An 18,556-nucleotide genomic window follows, 5' to 3' on the forward strand; every position below is an offset into this window, starting at 1 on the left:
TCCTTTAGTTGCATAATAAATCTGCACACTAATAGTTGCCTAATAATTGTGCGCACATATGTATTCCCCTGATGATGTTCACACTCACATTTCCGTTGTGAAACATTTAGGTTTCAGGTTTATTAACATTTTGGATTGACTGATAGCACTGTGTTTGTTTCATATTAAAATTAATCCTCAAAAATACAACTTGCCTAATAATTCTGCACTCCCTGTAGGAAGTGCCGCAATGGGCTTTAACAGGCCCTGCCTCTTGACAGCCCCCCAGCCTTGACTCTCTGAGAAGACAAGGAAAAACTCCCAAAAAAAAAAACCTGTAGGGAAAAATGGAAGAAATCTTGCGAAACGCAATTCAAAGAGAGACCCCTTTCCAGGTAGGTTGGGCGTGCAGTGGGTGTCAAAAGAAGGGGGTCAATGCAATACAATACACAGAACAGAACAAATCCTTAATACAGCATAATAATAAAAATTTTACAAGTACGGAGCAGAATTTAACAGTAGATGATATCACATAATAAGATTTGGATATTTTTAGAGTCCTGGAGACCTCATCCCTCAAGCTGCCTCCCCATTTGGCAATTCCACGGCTGAAACGTTGCTCGGCCAGCCAATCCGAAGAAAGGACCCCTTTTTCCCATGCTTCCTGTGATTCTCCATCAGGGATGACTTTACCACAGGCAGGCAAACAACTTGGCAGGTGGGCCGTGGCACCAATTGCCACATTTGAGTACCGAGAACAGAAACAGAATAGGTGAGGGTTAGTAACAAATTATAACAATCATGTTACTTATGTTTTAGTGCTAATGACTAACAACAGAGATGCAGTATGTACAGTTAATCAGCAGCTCTAGTCAGAATATGCTAAACTGAAGTAGTGAGTCTTCAGCCGAGATTTAAAGGCTGGGACTGAAGGGGCATCTCTTATAGAAGCAGGAAGACCATTCCATAGTTTAGGGGCCCTGTAACTAAAAGCTCGACCTCCCACTGTTATTTTATTAATCCTTGGAATCATAAGCAGACCGGCATCTTGAGATCTTAATGTGCGCTCAGGTTTGTAAGTCATAAGTTCAGACAAGTAAACCGGACCTTGGCCATTTAATGCTTTATATGTTAAAAGGAGGATTTTGAAATCTGCCCTAAACCTAACCGGGAGCCAGTGTAAGGATTTAAGAACTGGAGTTATGTGTTCATATTTTCTTATTCTTGTAATAATTCTTGCAGCCGCATTTTGGATTAACTGGAGGCTGTATAAGGAACAGTTTGAACAGCCAGTGAACACCACATTGCAGTAGTCAATCCTACTAGAGATAAATGCATGAATTAATTTCTCAGAATCCTGTTTATTTAGAAAGTGCCTTAATTTCCTAACATTTTTAAGATGGAAGAAACATGTTTTGGACAACTTTGTAATATGTGCTTTAAATGACATACTAGAATCAAAGATAACTCCTAGATTGCGGGCTGATTCAGTAAAATTAATTGGGATTTTAACTGAGTTAAATGATGACAAAATATTGGTGTGATCAGCGTCATTCCCTCCAACAATTAACATCTCTGTTTTATCTGTATTTAAAGATAAGTAGTTCTCATTCATCCACTCCTTTAATTCACTAACACAACTAATTAAAGACAACATCGGAGAAACTTCATTTGATTTAAATGAAAGGTATAACTGGGTGTTATCTGCATACGAGTGAAAATTAACATTATGTTTCCTAATGAGAGATCCCAGTGGAAGCGTGTAAAGTGAAAACAGTAAAGGTCCCAGTACTGAGCCCTGCGGGACACCATATTGAACTTTGGTGTATAATGATGGAGTACTGTTAGCACATTTCTGTACATATTGGAATCGATTTGATAAATAAGAACTAAACCAAGCGAGCACGGGGCCTGTAAGCCCAACATCGTTTTCTAGCCTGTGCAGTAAAATAGAATGGTCAATGGTGTCAAAGGCTGCACTTAAGTCTAACAACATAATTACAGTGGAGTTTCCTTCATCAGAGGATATCAGAATGTCATTTACAACCCGTGTTAGTGCAGTTTCTGTACTATGACCAGTGCGAAAACCAGACTGGAATTTCTCAAATAAATTGTAATGCGTAAGGTGTGACTGAAGCTGACTGGCGACTACTTTTTCTAGTATTTTAGAGAGAAATGGTAAATTTGAAATAGGCCTATAATTATTTAGTATGTGTGGGTCTAGGTCTGACTTTTTAAGTAAAGGTTTAATGACTGACACTTTTAGTGCATCAGGTACGGTGCCATGCAGTAATGAATTATTGATAATGGTTAAAATAGGCGTGCAAGAACATCCATGGCACTTTTTACTAGTTTTGTTGGCACTGGATCTAGGGAACAAGTAGTGGGCTTCATTTTAGTAATTAAAGTTAAGACTTCCTGCTCAGTTACAGGATTAAAATTACTAAAGTGCTGAATGCAATGTGTGGCAGGGTCTGCTAAGCTAGTATTTGGTTTGTACTGTGATGCTGAGATCTGGGATCTTATATTTTATAACTTTCTCATTGAAGAAGTTCATAAAGTCTGTACTGCTAATATCTGTTGGTATTTTGCACTGTTGATCTGAATTCCCATTTGTTAATTTAGCCACTGTTCTAAACAGTACCCGAGGATTTTTATTAGATAGATAGATAGATAGATAGATAGATAGATAGATAGATAGATAGATAGATAGATAGATAGATACTTTATTAATCCCAAGGGGAAATTCACATAATCCAGCAGCAGTATACTGATAAAAAAAAATATTAAATTAAATAGTAATGAAAAAGCATGTAAAAGCAGACAATAACTGTGAGTAATGTTAGCATTTACTCCCCCGGATGGAATTGAAGAGTCGCATAGTGTGGGGGAGGAACAATCTCCTCAGTCTGTCACTGAAGCTACTCCTCTGCCTGGAAATGACACTGTTCAGTGGATGCAGTGGATTCTTCATGATTGACAGGAGTTTGCTTAATGCCCGTCGCTCTGACATAGATGTTAAACTGTCCAACTTTACTCCTACAATAGAGCCTGCTTTCTTAACAAGTTTGTCCAGGCGTGAGGCGTCTTTCATCTTTATGCTGCCTCCCCAGCACACCACCGCGTAGAAGAGGGCACTTGCTACAATTGTCTGGTAGAACATCTGCAGCATCTTATTGCAGATGTTGAAGGATGCCAACCTTCTAAGAAAGTATAGTTGGCTCTGACCTTTCTTACAAAGAGCATCAGTATTGGCAGTCCAGTCCTATTTGTCATCTAGCTGCACTCCCAGATATTTATAGGTCTGCACCCTCTGCACACAGTCTCCTCTGATGATCACGGGGTCCATGAGGCGCCTGGGCCTCCTAATATCCACCACCAGCTCCTTGGTCTTGTTGGTGTTAAGGTGTAAGTGGTTTGAGTCGCACAATTTAACAAAGTCTTTGATTAGCTTCCTGTACTCCTCCGCCTTGCCCACTCCTGATGCAGCCTACAATAGCAGTGTCATCAGCAAACTTTTGCACGTGGCAGGACTCCTTGTCATATTGGAAGTCTGATGTATATAGGTTGAACAGGACCAGAGAAAGTACAGTCCCCTGCGGCGCCCCTGTGTTGCTGACCACAATGTCAGATCTGCAGTTCCCAAGACGCACATATTGAGGTCTGTCTGTAAGATAGTCCACGATCCATGCCACCAGGTTTGAGTCTACTCCCATCTCAGTCAGCTTGTCTCTAAGGAGCAGAGGTTGGATGGTGTTGAAGGCGCTAGAGAAGTCCAAAAACATAATTCTTACAGCACCACTGCCTCTGTCCAAGTGGGAGAGGGATCGGTGTAGCATATAGATTATGGCATCCTCCGCTCCCATCTTCTCCTGGTATGCGAACTGCAGAGGGTCGAGGGTGTGGCGGACCTGTAACCTCAGGCAGTGAAGCAGCAGCCACTCCATGGTCTTCATCACATGTGATGTCAGAGCAACAGGCCGGAAGTCATTCAGCTCACTAGGACGTGATATCTTTGGGACAGGGGTGATACAAGATGTTTTCCAAAGCCTTGGGACTCTCCCCTGTTCCAGGATCAGGTTGAAGATGCGCTGTAGAGGACTCCCCAGTTCCAACGCACAGGCCTTCAGCAGTCGTGGCAATACACCATCTGGACCCGCTGCTTTGCTGGCACGAAGTCTTCTCAGCTCTCTGCTCACATGGGCTGCTGTAATTGTGGGTGGGGATGTCTCATCTATGCTGGTATCAGCAGAAGGATGGTTGGAGGATGCAGTACTCCGAGGTGAGAGTGGGTTAGGGTGATCAAACCTATTAAAGAAGTTGTTCATTTGGTTTGCTCTCTCCTCGTCTGTCTCGATGGTGGGACCCCGCTTCGAGCTGCAGCCAGTAATAATCTTCATCCCATCCCACACTTCCTTCATGCTGTTGTTCTGCAACTTCTGCTCCAACTTTCTCCTGTACTGCTCTTTCACAGCCCTGAGCTGGACTCGGAGTTCCTTCTGCATGCACTTGAGCTCATGCTGATCACCATCTTTAAAAGCCCTTTTCTTCTGGTTCAAAAGGCCTTTGATGTCACTTGTAATCCATGGCTTGTTGTTAGCAGCGCAGCGTACTGTTCTTACTGGAACTACAATGTCCATAGAGAAGTTGATGTAATCAGTTGTGCATTCAACAGCGTCTTCAATGTTCTCACTATGTGACCCCAGCAGGATATCCCAGTCTGTAGTTCCAAAGCAGTCTCTCAGAGCCTGCTCTGCCTCAGGGGACCACTTCCCGAATAAGCGTGTGGTTGTAGGTAGCGCCCTCACTCTTGGTTTGTATTGAGGCTGAAGCAGAACCAGGTTATGAACTGCTTTCCCAAGCGCAGGCAGCGGGGTGGCGCTGTATGCGTCTTTAACGTTTGCATACAGTAGGTCGATAGTCCTATTTCCCCGGGCGTTACAATCCACATACTGGGAGAAGGCAGGTAATGTTTTGTCCAGTGTCACATGGTAGCTCCACGTTAGCATCTGGGATGGTAGCTTTTAGCCATATTTCACTAAAACACAGCAAGCTGCATTCTCTGTAGGTTCTGACATTTTTCACCAGCACAGCCAGTTCGTCGATCTTATTTGGTAGCGAGTTCACATTTCCCAGGATCACAGAAGGCACCGAAGGTTTATAACACCATTTTCTCTCAAATTGCCTGGCTTTTATCTTATCTTTTATCTTTGCGCCGGCTCGGCTGCCCCGATATCGTCTTCTTACCTCGTCAGGTAAATAAGGAACCACACCGGCATGAGCATTTCTTCTCAGTGCTTTAAGTTGACTACTTGAATAGGCGAGTCTCGGAGTGTAAAAATCCATGTCAAGTAGTAAAAATAGTAAAAAGTGTCCAGGGAGCGATTCCACATAAAAGAAAGTGGTAGAAGTGATCAGTGAATTGAGAAAAAAAATAGAAAAAAAGGTAAAAAGATAAAGTCATACACGGAGCTACTGGAAAGGCTGCCACTCGGATGCGGCGCCGGAAATTATATCGCTATATTATTGCTATCTATTAATGTAGAATAGTATTCTGAGCGAGCTTTAAAGAGGGCTTTTTTATATTTATTAACACTCTCTGTCCATGCAATTTGAAAGACATGTAGCTTTGTTGTTCTCCATCTGCGCTCCAGTTTTTCACACTCTAATTTAAGAGCTCGAGTATTTTCATTAAACCAGGGAGAGTTTCTATGTGCTTTAATCACTTTTGTTTTAAGGGGAGCCACTGTGTCTAGAGCATCTCTCAAGGTCACATTATAATGTGATGTTAGCTGATCTAAATTGTTTTCCACGTTTACATTTTATGTTAACTGATCTAAATGGTTTTCCACAATTACACTCGACTTACTCAAGGTAGCTATAAATTTTGAAGCAGAATTACAATCTAGATGTTGCACTGTCTTTTTTTAATCTGTGAGTGCGTTGGCATGGGCAGAACTAAATCAAATGTAATTAAGAAGTGATCGGAAATAACTTCATTTAATGGAGTAATATTTGAATTTTGAATTTCATCTTTGTAAGTTATAATTAAATCTAATGTGTGGTTATGATTGATTTGGACCTTTGACAATCTGACAAAATCCTACTGAATTTAACAAATAAGTACAACATTTGCTAAAAGTGTCAGTTTCCACAACAATGTGTACATTAAAATCCCACATCAGAACTATGTGATCATAATTTATAGCCAAATCAGATAGAAGGTTGCTAAATTCAGTCATGAACAATGAATATGGCCCTGGTGGTCTGTAGACTGGCACTATAATTGTGTTGGAATCTGTTTTAATATTTAAAATGAATACCTCAAAGGATGTAAAGTTGCCTAAATTTTTAGAAGTGATTTGCCACAGCCTTTGGAAATAAACAAACAATGTAATCAAATAATAAACAATGGTGAAAAAATAAGCACATTAATAACATCAGAACATTCTTTAACACTCTTTAAAGCCTTGTGGTATTTGGAAATTAGGATGTCCTGCAGTAAGGGTGAGATGTCAATGCTAATATACTTAACCATACTGGCCAATAGAATGAAGAGAGGGAAAACACATTAATGGCAATGGTTATACTATGGAATGACCACTTTAATTTTATAACGCAAAATATTCTCGAAGTAGTACATAAACTAACAATTTGGGGAATAATATCAAGAGAGAACAAGACATTATCTGCATACATGTAAGTTTGCGTATGGGAGCTATGACCAATAGCTATGACCATGACTATAAAAAAAGGGGATAGGAGCCAACCTTACCTGGCACCTTCAAAAATCTGCAAGATTAAACAATATAAAGGTGGAGTAAAATATTTTATTCATGTTAATATAAAGCTCCCCGAAACCAATTAAGTGCATAACCTGTCAAAGAAAGTCCTAGATCATGTGGTCAAAGTCTTCCCCTATGTCAAGCATAAAAGATCAACTGGATGAGACAGAGTAGGGACGACTCGATCTATAATATGCAAGAGGCATAAGACATCACTATAATAATATCTTACACTTACTGTATATAGCAACTTCTCTAAGCTTAAATCACTTCAAAAATTGTAAAAAAGGATATTGTAAAAATAAATGCACATAAAAAGATGGAATAAACAAAACTGGATTCAAAGTAATACAAACATTAAGCCTTCAATTAAATACATGAAGCACAAAGTTCTGAGAAACAGTAAACAGGAATAAAAATATAAAATGCTATAAGTGTATGAACAATTATTATTTTCCAATAACCACTTATTATCATGAGCACCTATCCAGAGAGGGTGAATAGAGGTAATGGGTAACTTTGTCAGTATAAGTTAAATGTCTTCCTGAACAAATGTGTTTTAAGTTGTGTTTTACAAAAATCAATTAAATAAGCGCATCTATTTTTTTAGGGAGCCTGGGTGCAACAGAGTAAAAAGGTTCTGTTACTGGAGCCAGAGTGGGTGAACAAAGCTGTAGTGTTGCAAGAAGTTACTGATGTAATCTGTTGCAAGGCCATTTATAACTTATAGGTTAGCAATGGAATATTATATTCAACCAAGTAAGACACAGGGAGCCAGTGAAGACAGAACAGAACAGGAGTTATGTGCTCACTGTTGCGGATTTTTGAACAAGCTGCAGCTGAGATAACACATTAAAAGGGACACCTGCCAACAGAGTGTTACAGTAGTTTATGTAGGATGTCATGAAAGGTTAAACAAGCTTCCCAGTTTCAGAAAATGATAGGAACAAGTAAACATGGGATATATGGTAGTAAGAAACCTCCTTAATTTAATTTATGTGGATTGAATAAAGAAGCAAGGAATCAACAATAACAGCATCATTTTTTGCAGAAAATGAAGATGGCAATCTCATCACAGAGTGAATGAAAATAAGGTAATTTTCTTAACATGGCTTTAGTGCCTATTAGTGTGACCTCTGTTTTCTTGTAGTTTAATTTTGTGATCCATTTAGCATTTAACTTCTAGAACAGCTATGAGATCTTGGATGAACATGCATTATTTAACACTGAATTAGTTCTGAATACCATCTACATAAAAGTGCTCACCCAGTCCAAAGCAATGAATAATAGGTCCAAGGGGAAGCATGTATAAACAAAAAAGTAAAGGGCTTTGGGGAACTTTTTTGTGACTGGCACTAAGCTGTACCTTCTATTACCAAGACTGACAAATTCTTACCGGTCAGTTACTGTAGACAGGACTTTAAACGCTTGAGAGCAGTGCCTGAAATACACGGGATTCTCTCCATTCTAGACAGCAAAGTATTGTGACTAACAGTATCATTGCACCTAGGAAATAATTAACATGCTGATTTCACCAGAGCCTGCTGTCCTCATTCATTAGCTATGTGGAGTAACATAGATGAATCATGTCTGGAAGTTAGATCCATCAGGTTTTTAGAAGTTAGTGTGGTTTATGATTACAAATCGTGATTGTTTCTGTGGGTGGTATGGTGGCGCAGTGGTAGCACTGCTGCCTCACAGTTAGGAGACCTGGGTTCACTTCCCAGGTCCTCCCTGTGTGGAGTTTGCATGTTCTCCCCGTGTCTGCGTGGGTTTCTTCTGGGTGCTTCGGTTTCCTCCCAAAGTCATGCAAGTTAGGTGCATTGGTGATCCTAAATTGTCCCTAATGTGTGCTTGGTGTGTGTGTGTGTGCCCTGCCTGGGGTTTTTTTTCTGCCTTGCGCCCTGTGTTGGCTGGGATTGGCTTATAGGCCCCTGTGACCCTGTAGTTCTGTGATGTATGTGATTGTATTTCTTATTGAACAGACTTTTAAATTTCTAGTTATGTTTCAATTAAGTATTTGACTGTAAAATTTTAACACCTCTTTTCCTCCCAGGTTCAGAGATAAAATATGTAAGAAATGTGAGATTTTTTTTAGCTATATAATTTTCTGGGGTTTTTTTTTGGTAAAGCTCTTTTTTTTTTCTTACCCTTTTCTGTATGAGGTGAGTCTCCAATCATTAGGTCAAGGTAACTGATGCACACTCGCTTTAACAAATACAATAATACAATTTATTGATAAACACAAGGATCATAGAAGTACAACTGCACACACACACACACACGCCCACACACACACACACATATATATATGTGTAAGCAAATACATAAACAATGTTAAAACACATATTATATATCTGTGTGTGTGTAAGACTGGGCACAAAATAGACAAGCGGGATAAACATATGTTTACTTGATATATACAGTTCTAATTTATCTTGATACAGGTAAACTGTTTTATGATACCATGTCTTTAATAATGAAGCCTGATTTTGTATGGTGTTGTTGCTGTAGTTGCTCCAAGATCAAGTGAAGGGTATATTAAAAGAACATTACGAGCAGGTAATTGAAGGCTTTTGTAAGCAGATGAGTTAGCACAAGCCAAGGCAATTTCTTCGGCTAAGAAAAAATATAGGACAAAGTTGACTTCTTCTTCTTTGGTTTCTTTTAGGCAGTATGTATACATATCTATACTAATAAACGGCAAAGCCCTCACTGACTCACTCACTGACTGACTGACTGACTGACTCATCACTAATCCTCCAACTTCCCGTGTAGGTAGAAGGCTGAAATTTGGTAGGGTTATTCCTTACAGCTTCCTTACAAAAGTTGGGCAGGTTTCATATCGAAATTCTACGCGTAATGGTCATAACTGGAAGCGGTTTTTCTCCATTTACTGTAATGGAGATGAGCTTGAAACCCGTGGGGGCGGAGTTTCGTGTGACATCATCACGCCTTCCACGTAATCGCGAGTGCGTAGAAAACCAGGAAGAGGCCCAAAAAGCGCTGAAGAAAACATGCATTATATAATTGAGAAGGCAGCGAAACAATAAGAAGCGAGCGAGTGACATATACAACCATATTCATGAGTTCTGCTACTTCGGAAACAAAGCACGATGTAAACCTAAACTTTAAATTAAGTTCATAGACAGGCTGCCGCTGGCGTTTGTAATTTAGTGTCTACCCATATAAGGCCGTCCGTCAGCGGCAATCCAATAGCAAACTGCCACGGGTAAATATTCACGGGTGAAGGACTGTGCTTAGGCAGAGGAAGATGAGATGGTCAGGGTGGTGTTTGGCACAAACTCAGTGAAACTGCGAGAGAAAGTTTTAAGTGCCGGGACTTCGGTAACATTAGATACAGCCATGGACATAGCACAACATGGCACCAGCACAGCTGGGAAACTTCGATGCATGTACACCGAGCGGCTCACGTGAACTGACGCAGTGCACAGACAAAAAGCAACAGTTCCAAATAGCGCTGAATAAAAAAAAAACGTATTACACAATTGAAAAGGCAGCAAAAAAATATGAAGCGTCTGATACATACAAGCATATTCATAAATGCAGCTACTGTGGAAACAAAGCACACGGTGGAAAAAGTCAATGTCCCGCTAAAGGAAGACAGTGTAAAAAAAAACCCGTGCATGCAGTGTGTCGGGTCTCAGATAAAGAAGACGAAAAGCTGTTTATTGATGCAGTAAGAAACGAATCGATAAATGAAACCTGTCATCTTTACAACGATTGACAAACACGGAATGTAACTTGAACACAACACATCCTACAAATACTAACCTGATTGAAAGAAATAATGATAATCAAATCCTTGATGACAGCAACACTCAGTAAAACTCACAAAACAAGCTTCAGTTTGCATCAATAACATTTGCTCAGACTACTTTAAACTAGAACGTGGCAAAAGACAAGGATGCCCTTTGTCACCACTGCTGTTTGCAATTGCCATTGAACCACTGGCAATACATTGTCGAAATACTGATCAGATAAAGGGGATTAGCAGAGAAGGACTGGAACAGAAAATCTCATTATATGCAGATGACATGGTACTGTATATATCGGACCCAGAAAATTCTGTGCCTGCAGTCTTAGCAGCACTCACAGAATTTCAAAAGCTCTCTGGTCTCAGAATTAATCTGAATAAAAGTGTACTCTTTCCGGTGAATTCGCAAGCATATAATATTAGATTAGACACCCTACCTTTTATCATTGCAGAACAGTTTAAATACCTCGGGGTAAACATCACAAGTAAACATAAAGTTCTATATCAACAAAATTTCGTCTGCATGGAAAAAATTAAACAAGACTTGCATAGATGGTCAACCCTTCATCTCACACTAGCTGGAAGAATTAACACTGTTAAGATGAATATTCTTCCTAAGCTCCTTTTTTTATTTCAAACCATACCAATATACATTAATAAATCGTTCTTTAAGCAATTAGATTCAACAATAACCTCATTTATTTGGAATTCTAAACATCCACGCATCAAAAGAGCGACCCTACAAAGACAAAAGGCAGAAGGCGGCATGGCTCTACCTAACTTCCAGTTTTATTACTGGGCGGCAAATATACAGTCGATAAGAACCTGGACACAAATAGAAGAACATATACAGGCATGGACCGCAATAGAAGTAAAATCCTGCAGTACTTCTTTGTATTCCCTGCTCTGCGCTCCAATAAACACACGTTATCGGCAATACACTAATAACCCAATTGTGCTCCACTCACTGAGAATCTGGAACCAATGTAAAAAGCATTTTAAGACGGAGCAGCTTCTTTCTGTGGCACCCCTGCAAAAGAACCACCTCTTTCAACCTTCACAAACATATGCAGTTTTTAATATCTGGAAAAATTTGGAATTAACTTGCTTAGAGATCTTTATATAGACAACGTCTTTGCATCCTATGAACAATTACATTCCAAATTTAACATTCCAGCTACAAATTTCTTTCACTATCTTCAAATCAGGAACTTTGTTAAACAGAACCTTCCAGATTTTCCTCATCTTGCACCCTCATCCACGCTGGAAAAATTATTGCTCAATTTTGAGGAATTAGACTCCATCTCTACAATATATAAAATCATTTTACAATCCCTTCCTTTCAAAGATCCAAGAGGACACTGGGAAAATGACCTCTCAATTAATATATCAGAAAAGGAGTGGAAAGTAGCAATGCAGAGAATTCACTCAAGCTCCATATGCTAAAGCATACAATTATACAACTCAAAATTATATATCGAGCACATCTGTCTCGACTAAAACTCTCCAAAATGTTTCCAGGGCATGATCCAACCTGCGAACGTTGCAACCAAGCCCCAGCCTCACTAGGTCACATGTTCTGGGCCTGCACCAAATTAACATTATTCTGGACAAAAATTTTTAATTACCTCTCAGACAGCCTTGGACTCACAATCCCTCCTAACCCATTAACAGCTGTGTTTGGGGTTCTTCCAGAGGGTCTTAAAGTGGAGAAGGACAAACAAATTGTGATTGCATTCACTACACTGTTGGCACGCAGACTTATTCTGATAAACTGGAAGAACCCAAACTCTCTCTTTTAAGTCAGTGGGAAACTGATGTGTTATATTATTTAAAATTGGAAAAAATCAAATACTCAGTTAGAGGATCTGTACAGACTTTTTTCAAAACATGGCAGGATCTAATCTATACTAATAAAAGGCAAAGCCCTCACTCACTCACTCACTCACTCACTGACTCATCACTAATTCTCCAACTTCCCGTGTGGGTGGAAGGCTGAAATTTGGCAGGTTCATTCCTTACAGCTTCCTTACAAAAGTTGGGCAGGTTTTATATCGAAATTCTACGCGTAATGGTCATAACTGGAAGCAGTTTTTCTCCATTTACTGTAATGGAGATGAGCTTCAACACCGTGGGGGCGGGGTTTCGTGTGACATCATCACGCCTCCCACGTAATCACGCAGTACATAGAAAACCAGGAAGACCTCAAAAAAGCGCTGAAGAAAACATGCATTATATAATTGAGAAGGCAGCGAAACAATAAGAAGCGCGAGTGACATATACAACCATATTCATGAGTTCTGCTACTTCGGAAACAAAGCACGATGTAAACCTACACTTTAAATTAAGTTCATAGACAGGCTGCCGCTGGCATTTGTAATTTAGTGCCTGCCCATATAAGGTCGTCCGTCAGCGGCAATCCAATAGCAAACTGCCACGGGTAAATATTCACGGGTGAAGGACTGTCTGTGCTTATGGAGAGGAAGATGAGATGGTCAGGGTGGTGTTTGGCACAAACTCAGTGAAACTGCGAGAGAAAGTTTTAAGTGCCAGGACTAAGGTAACATTAAATACAGCCATGGACATAGCGCGAGATGGCACCAGCACAGCTGGGAACCTTCGATGCATGTACACGAGTGGCTCACGTGAACGTGACGCAGTGCACAGATAAAAGCAACAGTTCCAAAGAGCTGAACAAAACCAATTACACAATTGAAAAGGCAGCAAAAAATATGAAGCGTCTGATACTTACAAGCATATTCATAAATCCAGCTACTGCGGAAACAAAGCACACGTTGGAAAAAGTCAATGTCCCGCTAAAGGAAGACAGTGTAAAAAAAACCCGTGCATGCAGTGTGTCAGGTCTCAGATAAAGAAGAAGACGAGCTGTTTATTGATGCAGTAAGAAACGAATCGATAAATGAAACCTGTCATCTTTACAACGATTGACAAACACGGAATGTAACTTGAACACAACACATCCTACAAATACGAACCTGATTGAAAGAAATAATGATAATCAAATCCTTGATGACAGCAACACTCAATAACACTCATAAAACAAATACTGTATATTAACAGTCATGTTACGTTATTTTTAAAATGTTCCCTTTTCTTTTTCTAGCTTTTTTAACACACTACTTCTCTGCTGCGATACGCGGGTATATATATATGTATATATATATTCCGATCTACATACTCGAATAATGGATACTTTATTCGCCATCAATGATTGTTTTGGTAAAGCCATACTCGGTGTATTCATTAGATGAACGGTAAAAAAGTAAGAGCGAGGGAAAGATGACTCATTGAGGCATGCAGGCTGTAGTGCGCGTCAACTCTATATGAATTGCGCGATCACATTTGAAAAAAATATCTTTTCAAGTTCTATTCAGTCCATATGTGTCAAACTCAAGGGGTCATGGGCCACATCCGCCCGGCGTGTAATTATATCCGCCCGCGAGATCATTTTATATACTGTATTATTGTTATTAATGGCCCGGGTATATGAAGCGCTGGTAACACAATAAACTACAGATCCCATAATGCAGCGCTTCAGCTGCCTTGCCAACACGCGCTAATCAAGTCTACCTTATGATGCTGCAAGTTATTGCGAAGCTAGAGTTATTGCGCACTGAGTTTGCACGGCGCTTTGGTGACTTTGAAGAACAAAAAAAGTCCGTCTACATGCGGCTCGAACCTTGTGCATGTTTGGTAGCACATATCTGTGTGAGAAGCTCTTCTCAGTGATAAAGACTAACACAACAGCACACAGGAGTCGCCTCACTGATGAGCACCTGCAATCCATCCTGAGAATCTCCACAACACAGAACCTCACACCAAACAGAAACGAACTTGTGGCCAAAAAAAGATGCCAGGCGCCCAGCTCTAAAATGACATATGAGCAAAGACAACTGAATGATTTGATTTGTTATTGCACGTAAGAGCGGGAGTCAACCGTTTTAACAAACAGTGTATTGCACTGATACGAAATAGCTGTGTGTGTATATATGTAGATATGTATGTATATGTATATATATATGTGTGTGTATGTATGTATGTATGTGTGTGTATATATGTAGATATATATATGTATGTATATATGTGTATATGTATAGATATGTATATATATATATGTTTATGTGTGTGTGTGTAAATATATATATATATATATATATACATATATATATATATATATATGACAACAACACTCATCACTCACAACAGTGACAAAACAATTACATTGACAATCAGGTTACGTTATTTTCAAAATGTTTCCTTTTCTTTTCATTGCTTCTTTAACACACTACTTCTCCGCTGCGAAGCGTGGGTATTTTGCTAGTCAGTAATATTTTAAAATAAGTTTATAAAGCACAGAGAATTTATTAATTTAGGTATTTTTACAAGCCTTAAATTTTACACCGTTTGGCTTGCTCTCTCTCTCAAGGGTGGGGATCGATCTGTTCTTAACATAATTCTTTTTTTGTAAAACTTGATTTTGCTATGTATTGATTGTAATAAAATTAATAAATAAAAATTAAAAAAAAAAAAAAACTCACAAAACAATTACTGTATATTGACAGTCATGTTGCATTATTTTTAAAATGTTCCCTTTTCTTTTTCATAGCTTTAACACACTACGCCTCCCATGTATACGAGGTATATATATATGTGTATATATACCCCGATCTACATACTCGAATAATGGATACTTTATTCGCCATCAATGATTGTTTTGGTAAAGCCATACTCAGTGTATTTATTAGATGAACGGTAAAAAAGTAAGAGCGAGGAGAGGATGACTTATTGAGGCATGCAGGCTGTAGTGCGCGTCAACTCTATCTGAATTGCGCGATCACATTTAAAAAAAATATCTTTTCAAGTTCTATTTAGTCCATATGTGTCAAACTCAAGGGCGCGGGCCACATCCGCCCGGCGTGTAATTATATCCGCCCGAGATCATTTTATATACTGTATTATTGTTATTAATGGCCCGGTATATGAAGCGCTGGTAACACAATAAACTACAGATCCCATAATGCAGCGCTTCAGCTGCCTTGCCGAACACTTACCGCGTTAATCAAGTCTAGCTTATGATGCTGCAAGTTATTGCAAAGCTAGCTCACACGATGCTGAAGAGAAAAGTTGATTCTGAAAATAGAGCCTTTAAAAACCGATGGGAATGTAAAAAACTCGGAGAAAAACTTGGAGACAGACTGGCTGCTTTAGAAGATGGCAGTAGAAGGTATAATGTCAGAATTGAAGGCCTGCCGGAGAATCGAGAAAGTTTAAACCCTGTGAAATTCGAACTGAACTTTTTCTAAAATAATCGGGGCGACTTTAAAGCAGAATCTGAGATAGCAGCGGCTTACAGCGTCTGGATCAAACACCGTCAGACCCGACCAAGATCTTTTATAGTTCGTTTTGAACGATTATCATTTAAGTTAGAGGTGATGGAACTCCTCAGAAAAAAGGAAAATATTATATATGAAAATTGCCACATTCGCGTCTTCCCTGACTTCTCTCCAGCAACAGCTATTAAACGCGCAGCCTTCTATAATATTAAACAGCGGCTACGGCAAGCCAATGTCAAATACGGCCTCCTGTATCCGGCAAAACTGAAAGTGGAATGGCAGGGTCATTTCTATGTTTTCGCTAGCAAGGAGGAGGCAGAAAATGAGTTAAGAAAGCTGATCCGGACTATTCTGATACATAATTGTGAGTCATGGCGGTAAATGATAAAGCTAGGATTAATAATCTACTGTCTGATCTATTTGTTTTAAAATACGGGTTTTTTTATCAGCATATATTCTCATATTCTTATTATTACTTACTTATTATTATTATTACTTACTTATTACTTATTATTACTTAGTATTACTAGGGCTAAATGTTTATGTTTTATTGTGCTTAATTACGTTTTCCTCCTCTTTTTTCTTTTCTAATTATTTCATGTGTACCCTAAATGAGACTGTTCAATATCATACCCTTGGTTTACTGTTATTGCTATTACTGCATTAAGACTTGTTATGCTTGTTTTGGACACATCTTTAACACCATCACCTGGGTTTATTATCTGGGGATATCATCTTAATGCACTAAAATTGATGAAGATTATATGTATGTGTATGTGTATGTATATATGTGTATATATGTATGTATGTGTATGTATATATATATATATATATGTATATATATATATATATATATATATATATATATATTAAGTGCAAAATTCTTTTTTTTTTTTTCTTTTTCCTCTTTTAAAGACTATATTGGTAACAGATATCTCTATCTTTTAACCTTAAAGCGCCACTGCATGGGGGCTTGATGTGCTTTGGACGTGCTCTGTCTCTGGGTATGTCAGAGGACTGGGACTGCATGAAGTGGGTTTTAGCCTCACCTGGGGAGGCAAAAAGGGAGGGTGGGGGTTAAGGGGAAGAGAAAGAGAGCAGGCTTGATCTATATCTAATCTATCATCTCAATCTTTATAATTATAACTATCAACGTAATAATAAGCTGCATGGCAACAACTCTTGGGGAATAGGAAATTAAGACCTAAACTATTTCACTTCCAGTTAAGACTATAAATGACACCAAAAACTCAGAATCAGTGTCTCCATGATGGGACAGTTAACTTCGTAAGCTGGAATGTTAAAGGCCTGAATCACGAATTAAAGAGAAAGAAAGTACTTTCTCACCTAACAGGTCTAAATGCTAAAATAGTATTTTTACAGGAAACCCACTTACTAAGTAAGGATCAGTTCCGCTGCAAAAGACTGGACTGGCCAAATGTTCCATTCTAGTTTTACAAAGAAAACTAGAGGGGTGGGAATTCTCATACATAGAACAGTACCATTTGTAGCATCAGATGTAGTATTGGATCCTGAAGGGAGATATGTGATGGTCATGGGAGACTTATCTAACTGTAAAATGATTTTGATAAATGTTTATGCACCTAATGTTGATGATAAGGAATTTATACAAAATTTATTTGCATCCATTCCCAATCTGAACACTCATAAACTTATAATGGCTGGGGACTTTAATTGTGTTCTAAATCCACTTTTAGATAAGACTTCCTCCACAGGGGAACGCAACTAACACCGCAAAGATAATTACAAAGTTTATAACTGATCACAACTTATCAGATCCCTGGAGGTTTTAAACCCAAATTCAAGAACATATTCTTTCTACTCACCAGTACATCATTGCTACTCAAGGATTGATTACTTCTTTATAGATAATAACTTCTTGCCTAAGATTAAATCTTGTAAATACGATGCTATTGTTATTTCAGACCATGCTCCGATGATCTTGGAGCTGAAATTACTAAGCCCCATACACTCACCCGCAGATGGCCTCAATCCGCTTCTATTAGCTGACGAGAATTGTACTGAATTTATATCCAAACAAATTGAATTCTTTCTAGAGACAAATACATCCCCTGAGATCTCTGCAGGAATACTCTGGGAAACTCTTAAGGCCTTCTTAAGAGGACAGATTATCTCATATCTTTCCCACAGAAATAAATCCGCAAGAAAGTAGCAGAGATAAAAAGCGAAATTACTAAAATAGATGAAGAACATGCCAGACTACCAAGCGAGACTCTACATAAGAGGAGGCAGGCTCTACATTCAGAATTAAACCTCTTGACAACTAAAGAAACCGAACAACTAATTTACAAATCCAGACATCATTATTATGAACATGGAGAGAAAGCTAATAAGCTTTTAGCGCAACAAATTCACAAGCAAGATGTATGCAACGCAATCTCGTAATTACTAACACGAATGGAGATAAAATCATCGAACACAAAAATATAATGTACACTTTTAGAGACTACTATAAATCCCTATATACTACTGAGTTTAAAGAAGACAATATACAATCTAATGCATTTCTGGATAAATTACAGATACCACAAATTGACGCTTTTAGTGTGGAGGAACTCGATAAACCTCTGTCATTATCAGAATTACTGGATGCTATAAAGTCACTCCAAGGTGGAAAA

This window comes from Polypterus senegalus, chromosome 13 (genome assembly GCF_016835505.1).
Source record: "Polypterus senegalus isolate Bchr_013 chromosome 13, ASM1683550v1, whole genome shotgun sequence".
Lineage (NCBI taxonomy): Eukaryota > Metazoa > Chordata > Cladistia > Polypteriformes > Polypteridae > Polypterus > Polypterus senegalus.